This window comes from Lepisosteus oculatus, chromosome 14, assembly GCF_040954835.1.
Source record: "Lepisosteus oculatus isolate fLepOcu1 chromosome 14, fLepOcu1.hap2, whole genome shotgun sequence".
NCBI lineage: Eukaryota > Metazoa > Chordata > Actinopteri > Semionotiformes > Lepisosteidae > Lepisosteus > Lepisosteus oculatus.
In genome coordinates, this window is record NC_090709.1 from 20407047 (window position 1) to 20424092 (window position 17046).

The following is a 17046-nucleotide window of genomic DNA, read 5'->3' on the forward strand; positions in this document are numbered from 1 at the left end:
ACTGACATGTTAAGAGATCAACTTGTGGAAAAATGTGCACATAAGAGACTATAAATTGCTGCAGGAGGAAGGGCTGACACTAGAAAGAGCTCTTACAGTCGCTAGAATTCATGAAGCAGCTCAAGCAGAATCAAGAATGCTTTCTGACCACAGTGACAAAGTGACACTGAACGGGGCGCTCAAAATTTACAATCAAAAGCCGAGCAGCAGGACACAGTCATGCTAGAGAAATAGAAGAACAGGGGACGGCTGACATTACATGTTACAGGTGCGGACTAACAACGCACAAAGCAGATGAATGCGGAGCGTGAACAGCAAAATGTCTACACTGCAAGAAAACAGGACATTGTGCACATGTCTGCAGAACATCACGTCCGAGTTTAAGGACAAGTATCCCTTTTATTGTTGTTGCTGCCTCCGGTTTACATTTGGCGATGTAAACCAGATTCAGAAAAAAATAATTTGAACAACCTTATTCCCATGCTTACAAGTAGGCGCGGTGGCCAAGTGGTAAGGCGTCGGTCTCGTAAACCGAAGAGCGTGGGTTCAAACCCCACCCGTGCCTGTTTCATTTGTCACCGCTTTCCTTTAGTTTCAAAGTCTTAAAAAAACTCACAATGTAGGGATCTCAATAGTAAGAGAACATAACTGTCGCCAGTGATTAGTATTCTTGCATATCCTGCCTTGTTTTTTAGTCGACAAAGCTTGTTTCTCTTCACACCCATCTTCTGAATGATCGCCTCAGCATTGGGAAGGAACGTGCGCTTTGTACAGCCCCCGACTCCATGGTCTGATCACAAACAGATCGGGTGAGCTGTCAGTCCAGGTTGGAAGGAACGTTCGAAAGCACTAAAAATCTGACTTAGAAACGAGAATATGTTTTTTTAAATGAGTAAACGATAAAATAATATACTGCCTGCAAGACTATGTCAAGTTCAAGTTCAAGTTTAAAGTTCAAGTTCAAGTTTATTGTCATTATACTCATACACAGGTATATGGTATAACGAAATGCTATTTAGCAAGCTCTCGGACATAAGTAGTACAAAGAAGAAAACACAACAACAATACAATTGTATAACAAAAGAAAGACAGAGACAACAGCCGATGTGCAAAAAACAACAGGCAGCGTGCAAAACAACAAAAAGGTAACAGGTTATGTGCAAAAACATGCATCAAAAGAATGAAATAAAGGGATAGAAATGATGGGGAGTGAGCTTTTGACATGTATGGTAGAGGCAGATTTTCAATGTGTGTTTGGGTTTTTGGTAAGAAAGAAGGCACCGTGAGGTTCAGATCATAGGTGAGAGGTGAGGAGAGAGTGAGAGAGGCTGGGAGTTTAATAGTTTGATAGTGCGGGGGTAAAAACTGTTTCTGAGTCTGGTAGTCCGGACCCGAATGCTCTGGTACCGTTTTCCATGTCATGCTAAACGCCACAAATTGTGTTTGTCCAGTCGTATCAATCATCCTAAAGTTACAGAAAATCGGATGCGACTGGTACAATCAGCACACATTTTTTCAGGATAGTCGAGCGGTTTAAAACAGCTTATTCACAGCTTCGTGTCTTTTAAGCTTTGTGTTTCACTCTCCAAATAGAGGCAGGGGTTCAAATCCCACTCCCGACAGTCAGGCGTTTTACCCTGTCTTTTTTGCCTGCTTTTACACTGTTTCAGTCTTGTTGTGCTCGCTGACAATCACAGTACGAGGAAAACGGAGAAACTGCTTAGCAAAAACATAACGGACAGAAAAAAGCTTCATAAACATGTGAATGTGATTAGCAGCAGTAAGGTATGCATTCAAATGTTTAAGGCTGATTTATAACAGCAGCAGAAGAAAGTTGCAGCACAATGCAATTTGTGAGAATTCACGGGTTTTTATGCTGCTTGGACTTCTTTCAAGCCTATGAGGTGACCCCCGTTTTATTTTCATTTTCAAACTTCAGAACCGAATAACAAAAAGGTTTCATGTGTGACAGCATTCCGTTGCAAATACCGTTTCCACGATGTATTCAGCGACGGGAATGAAATATTTTAGTGCTGGCTCAAATGCGAGGAATTTCAGAAAAACCTGGAAAAGCAACGCTTGCAGTAAATGACATATCTAAAGCGTGTAGTCAGCATGAACAGAACAACGCAATGCTCTGTAAAAACGATCTGAAGCCGCAATTACTCTTTTATCTCAGGTAGTTCATTCCGATACGATATTTCCGCAGACTAAATGAAATGCCGAACTCCAAACATGTTGTTGCCATTATTGTACTCCTGCTGAAAGAAGAAAGAAAGAAAGGTGTCCTAAATGAACTTTGTCGCCCGTGGGAGATGTCAAGTGCATTGGACATGAAAAGTTCCCGATAAAACCCATTTCTGTACGTTTCTCTTAGTGTCGGGGCTCCTATTGAATGTAAAGGAGGCAACATGCTCAGCCAGCCGACTCAACGCTAACTTAACGCAGGTGTCTCAGAGCGGAATTATTCAGAACAGGAGCCTCTACTTCTTTGTATACTGAGCTTTCGGGTGAACGTCAAAGTGAAAGACAAATTCGCAATTTTCACTTTTTGATTAAGGAACAAGAAAACACCATCCTTCAAACTGGATTCAGACCAGGGACATAAGACATACTCGCTGCTTTTTCTACAGTTTTAAGAGCTAGCAACTGAGCTATCGAGAGGTCTAAAGTAAACGTTTTGTCACACGCGTAGCCCAATGCAGTGTAGTGTTCCTCTTTATTTAAATCCCAGTTCGACATCAAAATACTCACTCCCCATAGTCTCGTTTAGTAGAAGAAATGGACCAGGCTTCTACTCTATAAACGTCAAGAGTTCTTCTAAAACATTTGAAGGGATATCAGTGCAGGCGGAAATTGACTCTTTTTCTTTATGATTTGGTTTTGATTTTGAATCGTTATATTATTAAGTTTGTGCTTTCTCTGTTTTTATCGTATTGTGAACTTATACGAGCCTTACAAAGGCAAACAGGGCACACAGTACAAGCTAAATACCCCAGACTGCGTGTAAAGTCCTCCTTGAGGTATGCTTTCAAAATAGCTGCACCAGGCACTTGGACACAGATAAACACAGGGATTTAAAATTCAGGAATATGAATGGTCAATTGCATACAGTTGGGTTTTTTTCGTTTTGTATTTAGCGATTTGTGTATAAATCTTTTAACAATTCATTAAAATGCTAACAATATGTAAAATAAAAACAACAGCAACGTTAAATGCCAGGGAGACCGGCAGTTTTTTTTTACAATCAGATTCCAATCTCTAATGCTGTGTTTGAGAGCTGTGTGTGAGAGCTTACTGTACATAACTTTCCTTTTCTCACATTTTCTGAAAACTATTCCAAAGGGGCACCTGTCACGGACGTCCAAAGGGACTAGCCATGGGGAGTAGGAGAGCGGAAAAAGACCCATATGCGTAGCGGCGAGACGGGAAAAAGGCCCGGGCTCATTAGTGCAAAGAGTTCAGGAATGCCGTAAAGAAACCTATGCCTTCTCGGCCTTTTGGCTAAGATCAAGTTCAAGTGCCATGCCCGCAGTTCTTGTCTTTCCAAAGGTCTAGAAGGCGATCGAAGATTCTGAAGAGTGCTTGAGCTGGTATCGCTCTAGGTTGAGCCTAGGGGGTTAAGGCCAAGCAGCAGCTGAGCTGGGTGGAATCCGGCATCAACGTTCTCTCTCTCTGCTCTCTCCTCTCCTCTCCCCTCCCCCTTTCTCTTGCTCTGCCTCCTTGGCCTCTTGGCTGGAAGTGGGTACACGTGGCCTGCCCGCGGTGCTTGCTTTCTTCTTCGAGACTCGGAAGCGCTATCCGCTCCCTCTCTCTCTCGCTCTCTCTCTCTCCCTCTCTCTCTGCCTCCTTGGCCTCTTGGCTGGGAGTAGGTACACGTGGCCTGCCCGCGGTGCTTGCTTTCCACCTCGAGGCTCGGAAGCGCTATCCGCTCCCTCTCTCTCTCGCTCTCTCTCTCTCTGCCTCCTTGGCCTCTTGGCTGGGAGCAGGTACACGTGGCCTGCCCGCGGTGCTTGCTTTCTTCCTTGAGACCCGGAAGCACTTTCCGCTCTCCTCTCTCTCTCTCCTCCTGCGCCTGCACCTAGCTGGGCTTTGCCCACAAGGACAAAGGCCAGGGCTCCCTCGCTGCTCCCTTTGCTCTCTCTCTTTCCCTCCTTTTTTTTTTTCTCCCTCAGAGATGGCAGACAAGAGGACATTGATCCGGTTCCACTGGACAAAGAAGACGGAGCCGATGCCGACTGCAAAGGCCTTCTTTATGACCTTCCTGCGAGGGATCTTGCAGTTGGTGGCCGGAGATCTCTACTGCCTCCAGGACAACAAGGCAGAGAGATACATGGAGGCCTACATGGCTACGGATGCATCGTACGAAAAGGCAACGAGACTGATCAGGGAGAAAGGTAAGCACCCTGGTTTCTCTGATTACAGGCCGGAGCCGATGAGGAAGACGAATCAGAGGACCATCACGGTTTGCACATACAATCCCTACGTACCAGCGGAACGGGTAACAGCGTACCTAGGGAGGTATGTAACCGTGGTGGGAAAACCGACAGAGATCAGGGACAAAGGCGTCTGGTACGGCAAACGCCAGTACCGAGTCCTCCTGAAGGAGGACCCAGAGGGCGTTGACGGTTTCCAGCACCCCCCGGCTCGCTTCAACATCGGAGCCGACAGGGGGTACCTCTACTACCCCAAGATGCCGGATTTTTGCAGCAAGTGCAGACAGTCCGGCCACAAGACAAACACATGTGACAAAAACCTGCCGGGCAGCCAAAAAGTGCGACGGATGCGGCGCCGAGGGACACCTCCTTCGCCAATGTAAGGTAAGCAAACCTTCGTTTGCGCAGGTGGTGGAAGCCGGCAGGCAGAAACCGGTCTCCAGACAAAGGGAGAGGGCTGAGAACAAAGAACCCGCACCTCCCCCGCTGAGAACCGAAACTGCCGAGGCCACACCCCCAGCCTCATCGGTGCCACAAGATGGCCGCCAGGAAGAGGGACAAGACGGCCGACCGGAGTAAGGGTCCTGGATAACTCCCAGCAAAAAGGGAAAGAGAAAGCGGGAGAAGAGACCCAGGGCGGACCCACTTTCGGAAGGACAGAAAAAAAGAGTGGTAAGGGAAAACCGTTTCCTCGTCCTAGAGGAAATGGAACTTTCTTCCCTCGAGGCCCAGGAACAACCGGAGGAGGCTCCCCAGGAAACGGAACCCCCCTCCCCCGAGTCCCACGGACAAAAGGAGGAGGCAGCCCAGGAAGAGGTAACCCCCTCCCCCGAGGCCCAGGGACAACAGGAAGAGGCAGCCCAGAAATTGGAGCCCCCTTTCCCCGAGGCCCAGGAGAAACTGGAGGCCCCCGAAACTCCCGGAGAAACGGAAGAAAGGAGCCTTCCCGAAGCGGTGGCGGAGAGTATCCTCGAGGACGACGAGGATTATTTCGAAGCCGCCCTGGAGCCCGGACTGATGGTAGGGCTGGACCTGTCCAGCATGTTTACATTTCAGTCCCCAGCGAAACCTGGAGGGAGCCCAGCATATTCCCCCCAGGACCCGAACGAGAGGAGTTACATCTAGGCTAAAGAGTGCCCAGATGTAGACTCCCAAGTTTCAACTGTAAGTACAGAGAGGAGGTTTAACTTTCACTAGTTTAACCATGACTGTGAAACTAACCTTCCTAACAACTAACGTGAGAGGGCTGAGAGACCCCGTGAAAAGACGGGGAGTCTTTCATGATCTGGCCTCAAAGTCTTTCTCAGTTTGTTTCTTACAGGAGGTCCACCTGAAGGATGAAAGCGACAAGCTGACATTCACCAGGGAATGGACGAAGGGAGAATCATGCTGGAGCGTAGGAGGGGTCCATTCTTCCGGAGTGGGAATTCTCCTCGGACACCCAGAGATGACACTGGTTTCCTCCTTCTCGGTGGTGCAGGGCCAGATCCTGGTCGCAGACATCGACTGGAGGGGGCAGAAGTTGAGAGCAATTAACGTCTATGCTCCAACAGAACCCTCTATCCTGAAGGAAGTGTTTGCTGACCTGGCCAGCTGCTGCACCACCAACAGACAGATGGTGCTCGGCGGGGACTTCAACGTCGACCGGGAGAAGGGGAGCGACGCTAGCTCGGCAGAGCTGGAGTCGCTACTCAAGCAGTTCTCCCTGGTAGACGGCTTCAGACGGTGCCGCCCTAACGATGCCGGAACGACCTGGAAAAACTCCCGGGGAGTGTGCAGCCGCCTGGACTACATCTTCCTGCACACGACCTGCTCCCTGGAGTCGGCGACGGTGTCCCCGGCGAGGTATTCCGACCACGGTCGCTTGACGGTGGTGGCTAACACCAGCCTGCCGGCATTCGGTCGTGGGTACTGGAAGCTAAACTGGGAGATACTTGAGGAAGACGACTTCAGGGCACTGTTCCGGAAAGACTACGCGAGCTGGGTTGAGAGACGGCTACAGCTCCGTGGTGGAATGGTGGGAGTCGGTGAAGGACGGGACCCGAACCCTGGCGCAGACGTACTGCAGACGGAAGGCGGCCAGGGAGAGGAAGGAAGCTGCACGTCTCCAGAGGCAACTCGAGGAGGAGTACAGCTCGGCTAACGGGGGAGGAGCCTTCAATTCAGCCCGGGCACGGGACCTGAAGGAGAGGCTCCGCAAACTGCACACCGAGAAAGCCAAGGCTTTCCTGGTCAAGGCACAAAGGGAGCATTATGAAAATAATTAAACCTGTTCCTCCTATTTCTTCAACCAGGTCCGGGGAGCCCAGAAAAAGAGGGTGATCCACAGCCTGAGACGGGGAGATGGAGAGGAAGTGCTGGACGAGAGCGACAAAGTAGAAGCGGCCACCGCTTTCTACACGGAGCTCTTTTCAGAAAAGCAGACGGAGGTGGAGGCAGGCGATGCTTTTCTGGAGGGGCTGAAGGCACGAGTACCGGAGGAGGTGAGGGAGGACTTGGAGGGTCCGATAACGGCCGAGGAGCTGAAGGCGGCGTGCTTGTCCATGGAGAATGGCAAGGTGCCGGGGCCGGACGGACTCCCCAAGGAATTCTACACCTGCTTCTGGGACACCCTGGCGGCAGATCTGGTGGAAGTGGTGCAGGAGATCTTCCGCCGGGGGAAACTCGGAATACTCCATAGCCTCGGTGTCGAAGCTCTACCGCTGAAAGAGCAAACTGAAGTTCTTCGGGCCCTGGAAGCACAGGACGACGGCGCCGGAGGGTCTCGAGCTCTGCACGGAGCCCCTCAGAATACTGGGGGTTTCCTTCCAGAGCCGGGACAACGAGACCAACAACTGGACCGAGAGGATCGCCAGGGTGAACGCCAAGCTGGGTCTGTGGAAAACACGGTCGCTGTCCTACACAGGGAAAGTGATGGTGTTGAAACCAGACGTCCTGCCGGCTTTGGTTTACCTGGCGGTGGTGTACCCGCTGCCGGCTAGACTCAGACGAGCGCTGCAAGGGATGATCTTCGACTTCGTCTGGGGCGGGAGGTACGAGTACATCACGAGAAACCGGATGTGTCAGCCGGTCGAGGAAGGGGGTCGAGATGTCCCACATTTCCCCCTGAAACTCGACTGCATCTTTTACTGCAACCTCTGTCGGACGCTGCGAGAGCCCACCGGCCACAAGTACCAGTACTTTGTCAGGCTGTGGCTCTCCATCCCGATGAGGCACTTGGTCCAGTGGTCAAACACTGGGCCCAAGGCAGAGAGGCGACCAAAGTTCTACACCTACGCTGTCAAGTGGAGCAGGAGGTACGAGGCCACGAGACAGCCAGAGCTCTGCACCAACCACAGAGCTCTGTACAAAGAGGTGAGGGGGCATCTGGTCGCCGATGAAAGGCTGCAAGTTCCCAGACAAGTCTGGGAAAGGACACAGCCTAAAGAACTGGACAACGAACTGAAGGACCTCAACTGGATGGCCGTACACAAGAGACTGGCTACCAGAGAGGTCCTCTACAGACACTTGCTTACCAGGAACCCGCATTGCCCCCGGGACACGTGTTTCGTCGAGGAGACTCAGGAGCACGTGTTCTGGAGCTGCCCCTTCGCCAAGGCGGTGTGGGGCAGAATGGACAACACCATGCAACTCCTGGGGACGGGTGCGGTGCTCAGTTACCAGTACATTCTGCTGGGGCTGGCACCTACCGGACTGGACAGAGGGACACAGTTCCTGATATGGCTGCTGCTGTCCCTCACAAAAAAAGGCCTGTGGGACGCGAGGAACAATCTCATCCGGCACAACATCGAGTGGGGAGCGAGAGAGCTGGAGGAGAGGATCCTGGCGGACCTCAGGAGAAGGATGAAGCGCGACATTGCTAAATGGGGTTTCCCCACGGCAAAGGAGCACTGGAAAGGCCTATGGACCCTGTACAGGGATTAATGGTTTACAGCAAACGGTAGGGTTTGGAGGGACTCTCATAATAGCGCAAATCCGCCCACCCTTGCAAAGATTGATAACGGACAATCACCGCCGTTCCGCCGTTGTTTTAATTATGTGAAGTGATGATGTGTGAGATGTTTTCTTTTTGAGATGTGTTTTTTTCGGAATAAAGTATATTTTATAAGAAAAAAAATATGCGAGCTTACTGCCTCCTACGGGCTCTGTATTTGTTAGCGATACAAGACCGGCCGTGGAGAAATGAAGTGAGGAGGGTGTGTACGTTAAAAGGCTCATAGCGTCCCTGGAAGGGCTCAAACCACCACCCTTTTGGTTAACAACTGAGCCACAAAGACGCATGTACAGCTTAACACTTCTAGGTCTCAGTGAAAGTGATACACTCCGTAAAATTTCCAGAGATTCATTTATTTTAAAAGGAAAATCACCAACAGCGGCCGAGATCTACTGGAGTTTTTTCATTCTATACAGCGATTTCTGAAGGGTACCCTGTGAAAATACGAGTTTTGACGAGAAGGGATGGACATATAAGGTCAAAAGGCTTGGGGAATTGAACTTTAAGGTGAAGACTGTGGGTTCAGTAGCAGCAGAACCTGATCAGTATCAGTTGACTCCGATATACTTTGAAAATGAACTTGGGGATTTAGAGTCAGACGTGCTACCGTTGCACCATGGGGTACTTAATTTAAAAAAATAGAAAAAACAATCAGTGTTCCTGGATCTGTAATTGAGAACAACACCTACACAAGAGCTGCGCAGGAAGAATAAAATGTGGTCTAGGAAGAAAAGACTCTCTTCGGAAGAGCTGCGCTCTTCACAGATTTTTCTTTGTGAAGCTCATTTGTCTCCTTTGGGGAATTCAAAGGCACAGACTGCTGTGACTTCATGGCCCAATGGTAGCGTGTCTGACGCCAGATCAGGAGGCTGTGTGTTCAAATCATGTCGAGGTCAGCTGTTACTTTTTCAGGTTCTGCTGGTCCTGAACACAGAATTCACACCATGCAGTTGAGTTGTATCTGTACACCACATAGATAATCTAAACAAAATAGAGCAGTACAGGACACGCAGTGTGGAGCTCACACAGGCTTACAGTCTCCAGCATTGGAGTGAAGGGGAAAAAAAGAACTTTTTTTTTTAAGAGAAAAGGCACAGTTCACATCTGCTTAACATCACGTCCAACTTTAGAGACAGCTACATCAGATAATGGAATTCCTGAAGTTTCAGATAACTTTTTTTAATACAGGTTCAAGCAAACCTGAAAGTTAATGAGTTTCCGGACACTTTTGTTTTATTAAAAAGTGTCTGAAGCCTGAAAATGTAATTTGAAAAAGAAAAAACATTAGCAGGTGCTTTTTGTAACGATTTGCTATTTCATGCTGGAAACAGACCCAACGTTTGCTTTCAGGTGCGGTTCATTACATAATATACGTCTATTACTGAGGAGCTTGAATACAATTTACACGAGCCAGGTAGAAGTCGAACCTACAATCTTATGATCCGAAACCAGACGCGTTGTTTATTAAACCTCTGGCATTTCACATGACCTGAATTCCCCCATAGGGTGCTCAGCGTCGCTACTAGTAATGCACCGCTCCGTCTAAAATTTCAAAGTGAGAAACATGTGTTTTCTGATTTTTTATGAGTTTTAAAATATAATCTCTTTAAATCAGACAAGGGGTTTATGTTTCGCACTGAAATTCCGATTGACTGAGAATTCAAAGAAAGACTGTTTTCTTCCACAACACCGTATAATTATCACATCCACCAGACTCTCCAACCTCTCCAGACCTTGCTGGTTGAGCAATTGCTCCGATAAATTAGGTCATGTTAAATGTTAAATCATTTCTTCTCAACACAACATTTCCTGGTGCACGTTTTCTCTATGAAAAAAAAGACATTTTTCCCTTGCATGATTTCTCGTTTTTTATCAAAGCGTACAGAAATAAAAAAGAAGAAGAAATAGTGTGGCAAAAGAACTCTGTCGCCCTTGGGAGATGTCAAACGCATTGGACATGGAAATGCCAGATAAAAGCCAGTTCTCTTCGTTTCTCAGTGTCGGGGCTGCTATGTAAAAGAGGCAATTTGCTCTGAGCGCTGGTTAAACGCTTACTGAACGCAGATGTCTCAGAGCGGTGTGTCCAAGCGGCTGTAAAAGGTGATGGGTGTCCTGTCACCGTAGCCTAGTTGGTTAAAGCGCTTCTCTATTAAACAAAAGAACCGAGATTCAAATCCCGGCCGTGTCTTTCTTCCTATCTTGTAGTACAGAACGTATCATTTCGGGCAATCACAAAGGGCTTGATTTCGTTAAATGCATGTGTTCATTTCCTTTCTGGAAAACTTGTTTTTGATGAAATTCACACAGCTTGCGAAAAATGAAATTCAAATATTGGTTAACAGTGCAGAAGAAATATTACCATCTGGCAAAATAAACGGTAAGAGATTTTTTTTTAACCGAAAACCTCTGATTCGAGAAAAGAACACACCAGTCAGTCTCTGTGGCGCAATCGGTTAGCGCGTTCGGCTGTTAACCGAAAGGTTGGTGGTTCGAGTCCACCCAGGGACGGGTTTTCTTTTGCGATGTAAACGTTGTCTTTAGTCGATTGGATTTTTCAGCGAAACCATAACCATTTTAATATTTGCAGGAAATGCGAGTGTGTAACACGTGTCAGGGTCACCGAGAAATGTCCAATAATGCCCAACATTGCAACTCCCCAGAAAACCATATTCACCCAAAACAAATTATCGTCGAATCTTCATTTATACTCCAGTTGAATCCTCTGCTGAAATATTTTAAAAATACTATGCAGGTTTGTTTGAGACTTGACAAGCATTGTTAAGATAGCACTGTGCAGTTGGATTTTGATATTTTGACATATTTACCTTAATTTTAAACAAATACTATACAGTCTATTGTAATTTTAAAATATGTGAGCTGAGGATGCAAAAGGGTGAAAGGGAAAGGTCAGAGGGTATAGTAAAAACGAGGTTAGGATTGGTGGAGGTGGTAGGGGTGTTGATGGTTTTTCTCTGTAGAGGATGATTGAGTTTTTTATCCTTCTCTGAAGTGAGAAATTGGAAGAGTTGGGAGTTGAGGGATCTGATGAGGTTAGTTATAAAAGGAAGTTGATGTGGAGCTGTTAGCTGTAAAACTTCCTAACAACTTTGATGTTGTCATCAAAGATAAACTGCAGTAAGCAAAGATAAAGAAAATTATCTTTGCTTACTGACCTGTCTTTCTCACACCTGAAGAAGGCTCCACGGCCAACATGTTATGTTTCCTTTCTTCTCTTTTCAGCATGGAATAATCCTTTACTTTTTCCTTTGCAGCCTACGCATGCTGACACAGCTACTCACCTGATATATAACATTCCTATAATCGCAACTATGAATGTCCACTGTGGGTATTTTTTCCATTATTATTAAAACATTTTTTCATTTAGAAAGAATTAAAAAAATATAAATCACTATGAATTACATTTAACCTGTTCTGATCTAGGTTTTCTATATACTTTAACATGCCATGTTCAGAATGTCACAACGCAGAAATGCAACAGAGAAGTTTTGTAATTACTTAGTATGTGTCAGAATACTAAGATGTTTTGGTAACGAGGAAGGAGGGAAAAAGTAATTCAGCAGAAGGGGTGCTATTTTGTTGACTATAAATCCTCACATGGCATGTTCAGAGGGTCATATTAAAAAAATGGTACAGTAAATTTTCTTATACTTCATGATTTTTATAATTTGTTACATTGTGTCTCACACCTTTGTGTCAGAATTCTGAGATGTTTTTTTCTAAACAGGGGCCATCGCAATACAACAGAAAGAGCAATTAGCTTTTCCCTATGAATTCTCTCATGCCATATTCAGACAGTCATATTTTAAAAATGGTACAGCAACATTTCCTGAAGTTCAGGATTTTGAGAGTCTGTTACATTGTGTCTCACACCTCAGTGGCAGAATTGTGAGACAATTTTATAATCAGGAGGGAGGGTCATAGCAATAAGCAGAAAGTGTCATCACCCTTTGCTCATCCTCCGTTAACCATATATTCTCATATGCCATGTTCTAAATGTCCCATTGTAAACTGCTATAATAACATTTCTTGCAAAATGCAAGATTTTGAGACTTCACGTTTTGCCTTTGTTTTATTTACTTGTTGTCTAACATGCCAGTTTGTGTTATTGTGAGTTTTGAAAATTGGTTTTCGATTTTCTGAAATGTGTTTCATACAAAAATGCAATTTGGATAATCATTACTTACATATTCCCCTTTACTGGGGATATGTGCAGTAATCAACTCGGATTAGTATTTTTAAAAATGACTATAGAGAGCCATCTACAGGCAAAAGGCGGCATAACATCACAGCAGCAGCACTTAAGCTGGCGAATAAGCAGCCAACTTCAGCCTCGTTAATGCAATAGGATTGGGTGAGGTAGAAAAATATTTCTTCCTCTGAATCCTAACATTTTTGTAGGTGTTCTAGGACTTCTCGCCTCAGATAAAGCTGCCAATACATCACTTATTTCGACTCTATCAATATCAGCAGTGTTATCAGTACTGAGCCCTAAGTGTAGGTCCTGTCATAATATAAAAACTTGAATGTATCGACTGCATTCACCTGAAAAAATCTGATCAAATTGAAAAATACATCGGAAACAAATTTGCTTGTTTTTTTTCAGATCCAGAAGAGAATCATCATGAGACTCAAAACAGACCTGTTAGTAGTATAAAGCGACACCTTTCGTCAAACTTTTGACAGGTACCACGCCCCCTTTTCCAGCCAATGGTCGTCTGCGGTGGTTGGCTGTCCCGCCCCCTTGCCAGCCAATGGCGTGTTGTTATTTGTGCATGTCCCACCCCCTCAGGAGCCAATGGTATGTCGTTTTTGGAACTCCCGCCTCCCCCCCGGCCGGTCGGTCCGGAGCCTCAGGGTCCCAAAGCCCCAAGGCAGTGCATCCCTCGCTTTAGGTGTGTGAAAGTGTGTATTGGTTTGTGAGGGGACCATGTCTGCCGTGGGGTTGAGTGCGCTCTATTATAACCCTAGGAAATCGGGTAGTTACGGCGGCGCGGGGAGTCTGGTGCGGGCCGCGAGATCCCGGGGTGTGAGCGGCGCTAGCCGCGGCCGGGTGGCCGAGTGGTTGTCCGGCCAGGCTGCTTATACGCTGCACAAGCTGAGTCTCAAAAGCAGCAGGGGTGCAAGCACACACACACACTGACTGCGTAAAGTCACACGGAAAGAATTCGCAAGACAAACACCATGTGAAATGTGAACCGCTTTATTTCAACAGGGGGTTTTCAAACACAGAAACAGCGCAGCAGCACTTTTTACACAAGTTACAGACTCCAGTTTGCAAGTATGTGAAATGTGAACCGCTTTATTTCAAGTGGGGGTTTTCAAACACTGAAACAACGCAGCACACACGCGTTACTGGCTCCTGTTTGCATTCAACAATTAAACGTTGGTGCGGAAAATTAGTTCGGTACACGTAACCACCACCCCAACATTGCTGAGAAACTTTGCGGAATCTGAAAAAGCATTCATAAACCCCTTCCGCTCCCCGTGTCTAAAGCCATGCGAACCACACTGGGCGATCTGATCTAGCAGGGCAAAAAAATTTGCCTGCGTAATCAGCGGGATGGTGTTACCACAGGTTCTGTGCAAAAGACGCTGTATTTTGGAATACACACTGTAGAACCCCCAGTGTTTTTTCTGTTTGGGAGTGTTAAAAAACCTTATTTTAAAACTGCTTAGCTTTTAAAGTTAAAAGCGACTGGTCTGTGCGCGGGTCTATAGGCCGTTAACCACGCCACTTGACCCAGTAGCGCCACCACAGCCGTAAAGGAAACCGGTGTAACAACATGTCCGTGTAACTTGTTCCATTCACCTGCAGCCCTGTGTGTAAGGATGCGCCACATGTGTGGCGTTTTTATCATAGTTATCGTAGTTTTCTGATTTTGACAGTTTAGATTTCATTGATTGTTGTGTTGAAAAGACTTTTATTTTTAACACCGTGTAGTTTTCTGATTTTGAGATGTGGAGCATTGGCGTGGTAATAAAAAGTCTTCTATTTTTTCACACAGCCGCTGTATCGACGAGCGGCGAAACAAATGTGGCGGAAACGTCGGACCCTAAGGTGGTGAGTGCATCGGAGACGGCTGTTTAGACCCTGACCAAAGCCAGACATGTCAAGCCTGCGGAGAGAAATCATAACGCGCCTAAAGACTTGGTGTTGGGTGATGTGCTAGATTCAGTGCGCGGTATTACACAGTCACTATCAACGGCGATCAGTAATGAGGTGGCCAAAAAACGAGCTTTAGAGCATCTAAGAGCGGTTTTAGCCGGTGTACAGACCTTGTTTCCAAAACAGATCCAGGTTTTCACCGCTAACCTCTTAGATATAATTTCTACAGAAGATGCCGCTCTAAGCTCAGGATTTCAGACCATGATGATGATATTTCATGCTTCATTGGTGCAAAACCCCGGTGATAAATGACTAAACATGCGGTCTAAAAAGTGTTTAAAAGACCGAGCGCTTGCCAACAGCAAGCGTTTGTACATAAATAAAAGAATTAAACTGGCAAAAGCATGTTTGTTGCGTCGTCAAAGATTCAGAGAGAGGTATCAGATTTCCCAAGGGCCGCCCGAACCACCCAATGAGAATGCCGTGGTAGAAAATAACTTAAGGCCCGAGGTTGTTGTAGCAGAACAGGATGTCGGTAACCGAGAACCGGTTGTACTGAACGATCTGAATCAGGTTGGTGGCGGTGCAGGGGCGAATAGAGACCCCTTAGTTTTCCTGGAGCGTATACGTAGTTATAACAGGTCTTATAATAATTTTAGAGCAACAGAGCACCATGAAGAATTTCGTTTTGTTAATCTCGACAGAATAACCTCGTATGTACAGGCTATAGACGCTGTGCATGGTGCAGTCCAGAGAATACTGGATGAACTTTCTCCAAACATCGGGGCGAATGATTTTGTACAGCTGCGTTTGACTGCGGGTGGTTTTAACAAGCCCTTGTTCTCACGCAGGAGACACCCCGGAGAATTAAATGCTGCCGATTTTTTAAGCCACATCTCGGACCTCTTACAGAGCCACACAGAGGTTCTCACCAATGACAGCCACCGCTTAGTGGTGACGATAGTTAGGAATATGCAGGGGGGTGCCCGCCGAAGATTTAAATCCGTTCTGTACAGCCGGGTAATTGCTCAGAAAAAAGCGCACCTTATCGACTTACAATACACGGGCGGTAATCTGTGTTTCGCCGGGTGTGTGTACGGTTTGTTGAATGAGGGTTGTACCGATGGGGAAATGTTACAGGGCGCTAAACGAATGCACAAAGAGTTGGGTTTTCCAGAGAATCGGAAAATTAGTTTGTCAGACATTACCGCTTTTGAAAAACATTTCAAGGTGGTCATTAAAATTTTGTACCACGACCAGGGTGATTGGAAATATTTTACAACGGGACCCACACCACCAAATTTCTAAAATACTTTTTGTTCTACTGCATGAAGAGCATTTTATGGGGTTTTAAATATTAAAGCTTTTGTGGGGGCGGCGTATTTTTGGACTAACTGCCATGCGGCGTATAGCCACAAGAACACACACGCCTGTGTTAAAGCTTGTAAAACCTGTTTAGATCCCCAGTGTTGCAAAATTGATGCCGAAATTCAGAATTGCCCGGCCTGTAAGGTCTTTTGTCGTAGCTCTCAGGGGTTGGCGAGACACTTGTGGAATGCGGCGACGGGTGTGAGTAAGTGTGAGCGCAGGGTCTTTTGTGAGAAATGTGGGGTTTATAACCTCGCAAGTCACAAATGTAAAGAGAAACTGTGCTCGCGTTGTAACAACGTGATCGACACCCCAGACACACATTTGTGCTACATACCGCCTTTGGACAACCCCAAAATTTCAAACAAGTACATTTTTTTCGACTTTGAATGCATGCAGGAAACGGGGACCCATATACCAAATTACGTCCACGCCCTTCATATTGACAATAAACGCAGCTGGGAATTTTATGGTGAAACTTGTCTAAAGGATTTTGTGTGTAAATTTATCGATAGGCGTTTCAAAAACCATACGTTCATATCGCACAATGGCAAGGGATATGACAATTACCTAGTGATCAGGCAGTTGTTAGCTGAAAAGATGGACGTTGAACTAATTAATCAGGGTGGTAAGATAATGTGTATGACCGTAAAAGCTCTGAACATCCGATTTATCGATTCTTTAAACTTTCTGCCTATGAAATTAAGCAAACTGCCGGCCGCCATGGGGTTCCCCGGGTGTAAGGGTCATTTTCCACACTTGATGAACACTGCAGAAAACCAAAATTATGTCGGACCGATGCCTCCGCCTGAACTTTACGGCGTTAACTACATGCTGCCGAGCGAGAAAGCAGAGTTTTTGGTTTGGTATGAAGAATGTCGGAGAAGTGTGTTTAACTTACAGAGAGAGTTGAAACGTTACTGCCAGTTGGATGTGCCAATTCTAAGAGAAGGCTGTATCAGGTTTCGGGACGAGGTCATGAATATGACCAGACAGACACGCGTGACTGAGTTAGGGGCCGTCTGCGTTGTGTGCATCGATCCCTTTCAGTTTGTGACCATCGCTAGTGTCTGCATGGCCATGTTCAGACTTATGTTTTTACAGGAAGAGAAGATTGCGTT

The 17046-nt window shown here is 46.4% G+C and overlaps 2 non-coding genes across 2 annotated transcripts; both read left to right on the top strand.

The window, feature by feature from the left end:
* Positions 1-493: 493 nt before the first annotated feature.
* Positions 494-565, top strand: trnat-cgu (transfer RNA threonine (anticodon CGU)). The gene has a single exon. It is a non-coding gene; the product is annotated as a tRNA-Thr (tRNA).
* Positions 566-10864: 10299 nt separating this feature from the next.
* On the top strand, positions 10865-10938 carry trnan-guu (transfer RNA asparagine (anticodon GUU)). Its single transcript has one exon. It is a non-coding gene; the product is annotated as a tRNA-Asn (tRNA).
* The last annotated feature ends 6108 nt before the right edge of the window (positions 10939-17046 follow it).